The following is an 8,785-nucleotide window of genomic DNA, read 5'->3' as shown; positions in this document are numbered from 1 at the left end:
TTCTCAAACCTCAGTGCCTTGCCCCCTCCATCATTTTTAGCCTTTGTCCCTCATGTTGGATATTGTCTTTCTTTCCTTTCACCCAAATTAACACCTGCCAACCCTGTAGCCAGTGACTTCCTCTTCCCCTCCTTCCACTCCCACCCTGGTAACCACCAAAGTCTGTTTCTTTTAGTGTGAAACCCCTTCTACCCGTGGTCTCCTACACTACTGATCCTTTTGTGATGGACACATTTCACTCGGCTAATGCCCTCCGGTTCATCCGTGTTGTCAGGTGTGTCCCAGCCCCAGGATTCCATTGTTTGTATCCCAGTTTATTTATCCAGTCTTCCTCCAGGGGCCAGTTGGCTATGTACCTTTATGCTGTCGTGAATAGTGCTGCAATGAACGTGGTGTGCATACACATGTTTGCGTTATGGTTCTTATTTCTCTAGGGTCTCTACCAAGTAGAGGGGTTGCTGCGCCATATGGTATTTCTAATCCGAACTTTTTGAGGATGCGCCATCCTGCTTTCTATGCTGGTTGTAGCATTTTAGAGTCCCGCCAGCAAGGCCTGAGGGTTGATTTTGGGTGATTTTCACGCAGTATTACCGCCGTTGCTCATCTGCCATGACTTTCGGATTCTATGATCGTTATTTCATGAGGCAAATTACTCCCCCACTGGACCTCTGTGAGGGCAGGATACGAGTCATATTCACCTTCTGCGGTCAGGTGATATTGCTGAGTACACTTTTGGGGAACAAATAATCTTCTGGCCTTCCACATCTGAAGGCCATCAAGTGTCTGTAACTCTAGTTCTAATCCCGGTTCCATTGTGTTTACAGCCACCACTGGTCCAAGCAATCTTCAGTGGAGATCTAGACGAGATACGGGTGCTCATCCACAAAACCGAAGATGTGAACGCTCTGGTAAGAGATGCTGTGGTTGATGGCACTGTCTCACCTGTTCATGGTCATGTGACCGTGAACGTCCAGTCTCATGGCCCCTTCGGCTTTTGACAGAAACCTCTAGAATGCTTTTCAGAATTCTGTTTTAAGTTCATAAAAGACACACTAAAAATAAAAATGTGTGATGTAGTAAAACACGTGCTTCTTTACCAAGATGTTCCAATCACAAGGTACAGTGGAAAGACAAACTTGTGATGAATATAATCGATATTATGAGTTATCTTCAGTGAGCCTCACAGGGTCTGACGCCACCGATGTCCAGTGGCACTGGAGTGACACGTGCCGCTGATCCTGCATTGGCTTGTTAGGAGTTTCCGTTAGATGCTATTGGAAACAGAGAGATACAATATTTTTCTAATGGCTCTCCAGACTTTGGACCTTTGAATCTATACCAAACAGGAGGTTGACAAATGTTGGTTCATCATCTGTGTTTGTCTAGGCCACCAGCTCAAATGAGATTTTGTATTTCTAAGTGGTTGAAAACAATGAAAAGAAGAAGAATATTTTGTAGTGGGTGAACATTCAGTGAAATTCAAAGTTCAGGGTATTCAAATCCAAACTCACTGCCATCGAGTCAATTCAGACTCACGGTAAGTCTGTAGGACAAGGTAGAACTGCCCACCTGGGTTTCCGAGACTAACTCTTTGCAGGAGTAGAAAGCCTCATCTTTCTCTCGGGAGCACCTGCTGGTTTCCAACTGCTCAACTCGCAGTTAAGAGCCCACGGTTAAGAGCCCACGGTGTAACCACTATGCCCCAGGGCTCCCCAGTGCATCTCAGTGCCATCGGGTCAATTCTGACGCATCATGACCATGTGGGGCAGGCTAGAACTGAGACTAACTCTCTACAGGAATAGCAAGCCTTGTCTTTCCCCCATAGAGGAACTGGTGTTTTCAAACTGCTGACCTTGAAGGTCAACTCGTAAGCATTATGCTACCAGGACTCCCCAGTGTACTACAGACACTGAGAACTGCAAGAGCGGTAGAGTTTGGAAAACACAGTCATTTTCCTTTTTCCACATTGTCGATGGCTGCTCTTGTGCTATAGCAGCGAGTGGAGCAGCTGTGGTGGAGCCCACGTGTGCCCTGCAAAGCCTAAAATAGTTACTTGGACAGAAAAAAAACCAACAACCCTTTGCTTACCTCTGTCTAGAGGCTCATGAACCTGGAGCCAGTGGATGGATTTAACATGCTAAGTGCCTTCTCAGATCCTGTAGAATATGTGTGTGCGTTTGTGCACACACATATATTTATTTGTGCAAAAGGCCAAGCCATTCATTATATTCTTAACAGGGTCTGAGACCCTCTAAAAGGTTAAGAACCAGTGGATCTGGAAGGTCTTGAAACAAACAAACTAAAATAAAGAAAACTGGAAAGAGCTAGTTAATAATTTACCCTTTTAATAGCTTCCTAGACCTGGATTGAACAAGCAATTATGTACAGTGCATGCTACTAATTCTCTTAATGCAACTCAATTACCCAAATGTTTGAGTCCATCAAGGAGAGGAGTCTTTGAAGTTACTAATGTTCTGTAGAAACAAGAGAAACCGTCAAACAGAGTAAGGAGAGCTTTGCCAGGGGGAAATGAATTAAGTGGAAGGCCCCATCTCCATTGGGTTGGTGGAATTCCTGGTTCGGAAGGAGAGCCATTTGGTGCAGTGGTTGTTCTGTTGAATGACTTTTTTGTGCAAGTCTTTGGCAGCTTCTCCCCAACTGGCACTGAAAACAATGGGACAATGTTAGGTGACATTTCTGCAAGGTAAGCACAGATGAGGCCAGGCCAGGCTACTGGAGAAGGCATTCGAGCATTTGTCTAGGGCCTGCAGGGTGTGACTTGCACTTCTAAGAAGAGGTCAGGCAAGCGAGCTCACTGTTCACTGTCTGACTGACGTCACTGGCATTGGCTCAGCCTGTTTGGTGGCTGGGGACCAAGCCCAGGCAAGCCCAAAGCATGGTCACTGTCTTGAAAGGGGAAATCAAGGATGCTGTGTAGGTTAATCGGGAATCACTCTAGATCGTGCAGAAGTAGCATTTGGCTACTAAGAGAAAGGCTGCAAGTTTGAATCCACTCAGAGGCTCCTTGGAAGAAAGGCACTGGGATATACTAATGCAAAAAAAAAAAAAAATCAGCCATTGAAAATCGTGGAGCACAGTTCTGTATCTGACACACACGGGTCGTCCGGAGCTGGAATGGGCGCTGTGGCAACTGGCAGCATTTCTGGCTTAGGCGAATCTGGGCGGGACGTTCTGATGAAGTGATGTGTGCATTGAGGTTGAGGGATAAGTAGGGATTAGAATCGTGTCTGTGGGTTTCTTGGCTGTCTGTCAAGAGGAAAGCGTGAGGGCGAATGGAGGAGGAAGAGGAAATGAGAGGTTGAGTGAAGGAACCAGTGCAAGGCTGGTCTGAGGCCCAAGAGAACTTTTCAGGATCCGTAGGGCTCTTCTTTCCGCTCATGTCTCTGTAGGCTCCCCACGCCACATCCCACTCCCCAACCCTCTTTCCCTTCCTCAGGCGAGTATCAAGAATATAATCTGATTTTCTTTTCTGTTGGAAATACTGAGCTGCCTCTGAATGCCACACTTGATTCTCAATGCTCTTTGGTACAAAATAGTCCCACGTGAATTCTTTGGCTGCAGTTAAAGTAGGTAGCTTGGGGGAAGTTAGCAAGGAGAATGCGGGAGATGGAAGACAGATGTGTATTAGAAATTAAACTTGATCAAATCATTGTGAATGAGGGGGAGTGCAGATTGGGGATCCAAGACCCATCTGTAGGCAACTGGACATCCCGTTATAGAAGGGTTGTGGGCAAGAGACGAGCCAGTCAGTGTGCAGTATAGCACTGATGAAACATACTTTCTTTCTAGTTCTTAAATGCTCCCCCCCCCCCAAGCCCTCACTATCATGATCCCAATTTTACCTTACAAATCTACCTTACAGACCAGGGGATGTACACTGATACAGATAAGAACTGAAACACAGGGAATCCAGGGCAGATGATCCCTTCAGGACCAGTGGTGAGAGTGGTGATACTAGAGGGAGGAAGGAGGGTAGGTTGGAAAGGGGGAACCGATTACAAAGATCTACATATAACTTCCTCTCTGGGGGATGGACAACAGAAAAGCGGGTGAAAGGAGATGTCAGACAGTGTAAGATATGACAAAATAATAATGTATAAATTATCAAGGGTTCATGAGGGAGGGGGGAAAATGAAGAGCTGATGCCAGGGGCTTAAGTGAAGAGCAAATGTTTTGAGAATGATGAGGGCAACAAATGTACAAATGTGCTTTACACAATTGATGTGTGTATGGATTGTGATAAGAGTTGTATGAGCCCCTCATAAAATGATAAAGAAAGAAATATAAACTTGAAGATTCATTTCTTGAGGGAAGAGAGGCTGCCAACCAGGACACTTAAATGTCAAGGACATTGCATGAGTAGCAGAGCGACTGTTGCTTGGAAGATAGTGTTTGTCTTCTTCCCATCTTCCCCCTTACTTTCCTCTCTCTCCAATTATTCACCCACCTTTTATTTTCTCGTCCTTCCCACTGCCATTGAGTTGATTCCGATTCATAATGATCCTGTAGGGCAGGGTAGAACCGCTCCTTAGTGTAAGGATCCTGATCTTCTTTGTCTTCCCTTTTCTTCTCCAGCTCTTCTGGGTTTTTAAAGTGTATTATGTGTTCTATGTATCAATATCCATCGTGTGAGCATTTCTGATATAGAAAGCGATACATTCAGGTTGACCAGCCACTCTGTGTTTCCCCCACATTGACCCCTCTTTAATTGTTTTCATGGACCCCGTGCTTCAGCCAAACTAAAGTCTTCTATTCTCTTGACCCCTTCTCACGTTTCCACTTGCCTGGATCCCTGCAGCCCTTCCAGACCAACTGCTTTCCCCATAAAAGCATCAGAATTCTCATTTCCTGCCTAACCTAACTAAAGAGCCCTACCGCTCCCCTCGGCGCCCATCGCTCTCTGTACTGCACGGTCACATTCAACCTCTGCTTGAGTTCTTCGTGTCTGTGTTTTACTTGTCCTGAGGGACTGTGTGTTTGATGACATGGTCACCATTTCATTTGTTCTCATCCACTTATTTCTTCTTGAGCCAATCCATGGAGCCCTACCCACCCACCCACCCCCGCCCCCCTTTTTCCCTCCAGCAAGGACAAGGGAATAGAGAGATTACCTTATTTTGTTAGTGTTCCTTAGGTTCCAGTTGTATTGTTGGAAAGCAGCTCTCTTCATAAGATTGATATGAAGATCGATTTGAGAAGCCACGAAGGATCAGGAGAGCAGGCTGAGTCTTGGTGATTTCTATGGCTAATGGTGTGCCAGGGCCTGGAAGAGTGGGAGGCCAATTGTACAGCTCATGCTGAGAAATCCATTTTAAATCTAACCAGATGCAGCTCATAATTAAAAGACTTATAGATGACCCCATCTTTACTAACCAAATTGAACTCAGGCTGGACAATAGCATCTGAATTTACATGCAGACAGAGATTCTGAAAGCCAACATTTGAATTCAATAAAGGCATGTTGTTGGGACAATGTTAGAACAACTGGATGTCAAGAAGGCAGTCTCCCTGCATCCCACAGGAGCCAAGGAGAGGGGCAGAGTGACACCTGTCATTGCCTAATGGTAAAGACGGGGAATTATACCAAATGAGAAAGGGTTGAAGAAACTGGGGATGTTTGGGGCATGGAAGGCCCAGAGAACCGCCTGAATAGTCCAGACATTGTCAAGTTAGAATGGAATGAGTCTTATCATGATATGATGTGGTTCCAAACTACAGAAAATAATATTTTGCTTTTGTTCTTTTATATTTAATCAAATCTGAAAATCTCAATGACATCAACAGTGCACAGAAGTGATGTGTTGACATGGTCGGTAATTAGCTCCCTGTACCCACTCTGTGCCTGCGACAGACAGACAGACAGACAGACAGATGCTTAGGGTTCATAGCGCTTCTTTCCCTTTGAGTCCTAATAAAACCAACATTTCTTCTCTAAACAACCCTTGCATTTTAACTTTTATTATGAATTGGCTGAAGATTTCCAGAGCAGATTATCAGTTTTACACTCAGCAATTCATACACATTTTGCTTCATCTCATTCTTTGCCATTCTCACAATGTGGCTTCACTCACCTGACTTCCTTCCTGTGGCTCCCACTTCCATTCCTCCTTTTCTCTTAACCCTTCCGAACTTGGTCCTTGGGTCGGAATTCCAATGGTTGTTTATTCTAACGTATGAGTGCCACGAGTGTGGTTGAAAATTGAGCCACTGGGGGAGTTCCGTTGCAGACCTGAAGGGCCTTAGTCTAGGGGTTCAAGCAGTCTCTATGCAACCAGTAAGCCTAGTCTCTTTTATGACTGAGTTTTGTTTCACATTTTTCCCGACTCTATCCAGGACCTTTCAATGTGATCCTTTTCCAAGTAGATGTTAGTGGTAGCTGTGTATCACCTAGTTCTTTTGGTCTCAGGGTCAAGGAGACTGATGTTCAAGGAGATCATTAGTCCATTGGAGTAATTGTTTCCACGCGTCTTTGATTTCCATCACTCCTCTTCTTTCCTCTGAACAGGGAGAGACCAGTACTAATAGATGGCTGCTCACTCTCTTGTAAGACACCCTTCACTACTTAGTGAAGTAGGATATAAAACATGGTTTTTGTGGGCTTTGTTATGGCATTGACCTTGATGTCTCCTGAGACCTTGATCCTTAGTCCTCAGGAAAACAGCCCTTTTAAATTGGAGTTCACTAGTAAATTGATCCTCTTTCTCGTGTCTGGACTAGGTGAAGGTTACAGTCTCTCACAACTATGCAAGATCACAGCCCCAAGATGTGTAAGTCCCACATGAGAGCAAACCCGGAGGCTCATTCCTTTTTTAAAGTATCTCAAACAGATAAGAATATACATCCACAATACTATTATAATACTAAATAAAATTGGAAACAATGTCTTAATATCATTGAATACCCAGTTTTATTAGTATTAATTTTACTAATGTTCAATTTTACTTTGCCTAGTTGTCTTAAAAATGCCTTTTCACATTTGGGTGGTGCCCAAGTTGCTTATTTTAATCAATCTATTTGACCCAACAACCTAACCTTGTTAAGCTGCCAGTGTTTTTTATTTGTGCTCAGAGAGTTTGACCCCAGTATGCTGGCACCTTTTGTTTATCCTCTCCATTTCCAAAAAGAGAAGGGTTGATGTGTGACTAAATTGACTACCTTGTAAATTAAAGCCAAGCGTATTGAAAGGGGGAGAAAACCATTAAAGCTGTGGGTGTTGACTGTGGGCATGAATTCAAATGATAGTGTCCCACTATTCTCAAAATTCAAGTGAAAGATAAAACAAAAAAGAACCTGCCTTTATATAATGAAGGAATGTTTTAAGAACTATGACGTCATGTCAGTAACAACCCTGTCATTTTCCCCTGTGCACATTTGTGCTGTTTCTTTAAATACAGGAAATCTTTGTTTTAATCACCCAGAAGGGCTCAGGAGTGGCTCCAACTAAAGAACATAGAGAGGCAAAGTTACTGTGGTCTCTAAGTGTTTCTTAGTTCGACTATGCCATATACAATTCTCTGGACTGTTAGATGCATAAGCTATGTAGAAAAGCTTTTCAAATTTTTAGATTTTTGCATATGTTTCCTCACCCAAATATATTCTAGTGATTTTCTTCTTTTTTAATGAAGAAATCTATCTAGAACTTGAGACCTGAGGTGTTTGGGCATTTAAGAGAGCTGGGCACCCTCTGCATTAGACCTGACTCAGAAACTGTTGGAGATAAGGAAGCCCTGTTCTTCTCATCATTTTATTGAGGACTCATACAACTCTTATCACAATCCATCCATCCATCCATTGTGTCCAGCACATTTGTACATTTGTTGCCATCATCATTCTCAAAACATTTTCTTTCTACTTGAGCCCTTGCTATCAGCTCCACATTTTCCCCTCCCTCCCTGCCCTCCTCGCTCACAAATCCTTGATATTTTATAAATTATTATTATTTTGTCATATCATATACTGTCTGATGTCTCCCTTCACCTACTTTTCTGTTGTCTGTCCCCCAGGGAGGAGGTTATATGTAGATCTCTGTAATCTAGGTCCCCTTTCCACCCCACCTTCCCTCCACCCTCCAGGTATCACCACTCTCACCACTGGTCCCAAGGGGATCATCTGCCTTGGATTCCCTGTGTTTCTAGTCCCTATCTGCACCAGTGTGCATCCTCCGGTCCAGCCAGATTTGTAAGGTAGAATCTGCCATCTTGACCGCCTCCAGCCCTGGTTTACGTGCACAGGGCAGCTGGACAGTAAAAGGGGGAAACTGAAGACATGATGCATTTGACACATAACCTAAAATCTACTGCAGATTGCTAGAAGAGCCAGCAAATCCGTCTCAGAAGTACAGCCAGAGTGTTCCTTACAAATGAGTGTGCAAGATTTTGTTTGGCTTATGACTTGGACATGTCATCAGGAATGTCCAACTGCTAGAAAAGGGTCATGTTTGCTACAGAGCAAAAACGAGAGAAGCCCTCAGTGTAAGGAAGGAGACAATAGCTGCAACGAAGGGGTTTTCAACAAAAATCCAAACTCGCTGCCATCAAGTCCACGCCGACTCCTCTGGAGCCTATTGGACAAGGTAGACCTGCCCCTGTGAGTTTCTGAGACTAACTGTTTAGAGGAGTACAAAGCCCTGTTTTCCTCCTGCCGAGCAGCTGGTGGTTTCAAACTGCAGACCCTGTGGTTAGCAGCCCAACCCGTCACCACGACTCAGGCAGCATGGGTGAAAGCAACACTCCCAGTCTGTAGTGTCATTGGGCAGGACTGCAGG

General features: G+C 44.3%; 1 protein-coding gene across 2 annotated transcripts in view; it reads left to right on the top strand.

Moving 5' to 3' along the window:
* Nucleotides 1-827: 827 nt before the first annotated feature.
* ANKRD44 (ankyrin repeat domain 44) overlaps nucleotides 828-8,785 on the top strand; it is a 225,414-nt gene continuing 217,456 nt past the window's right edge. For both annotated transcript variants that reach the window (XM_045294783.1, XM_045294779.1), the window contains exon 1: nucleotides 828-908. The gene's annotated coding sequence lies outside the window, so the exon portion shown is untranslated. The remainder of the gene's footprint in view (nucleotides 909-8,785) is intronic.

Source organism: Echinops telfairi, unplaced genomic scaffold (genome assembly GCF_000313985.2).
Source record: "Echinops telfairi isolate 266 unplaced genomic scaffold, ASM31398v2 ScPeMD7_3;HRSCAF=10, whole genome shotgun sequence".
Lineage (NCBI taxonomy): Eukaryota > Metazoa > Chordata > Mammalia > Afrosoricida > Tenrecidae > Echinops > Echinops telfairi.
This window is presented reverse-complemented; position numbering and strand designations above follow the sequence as displayed.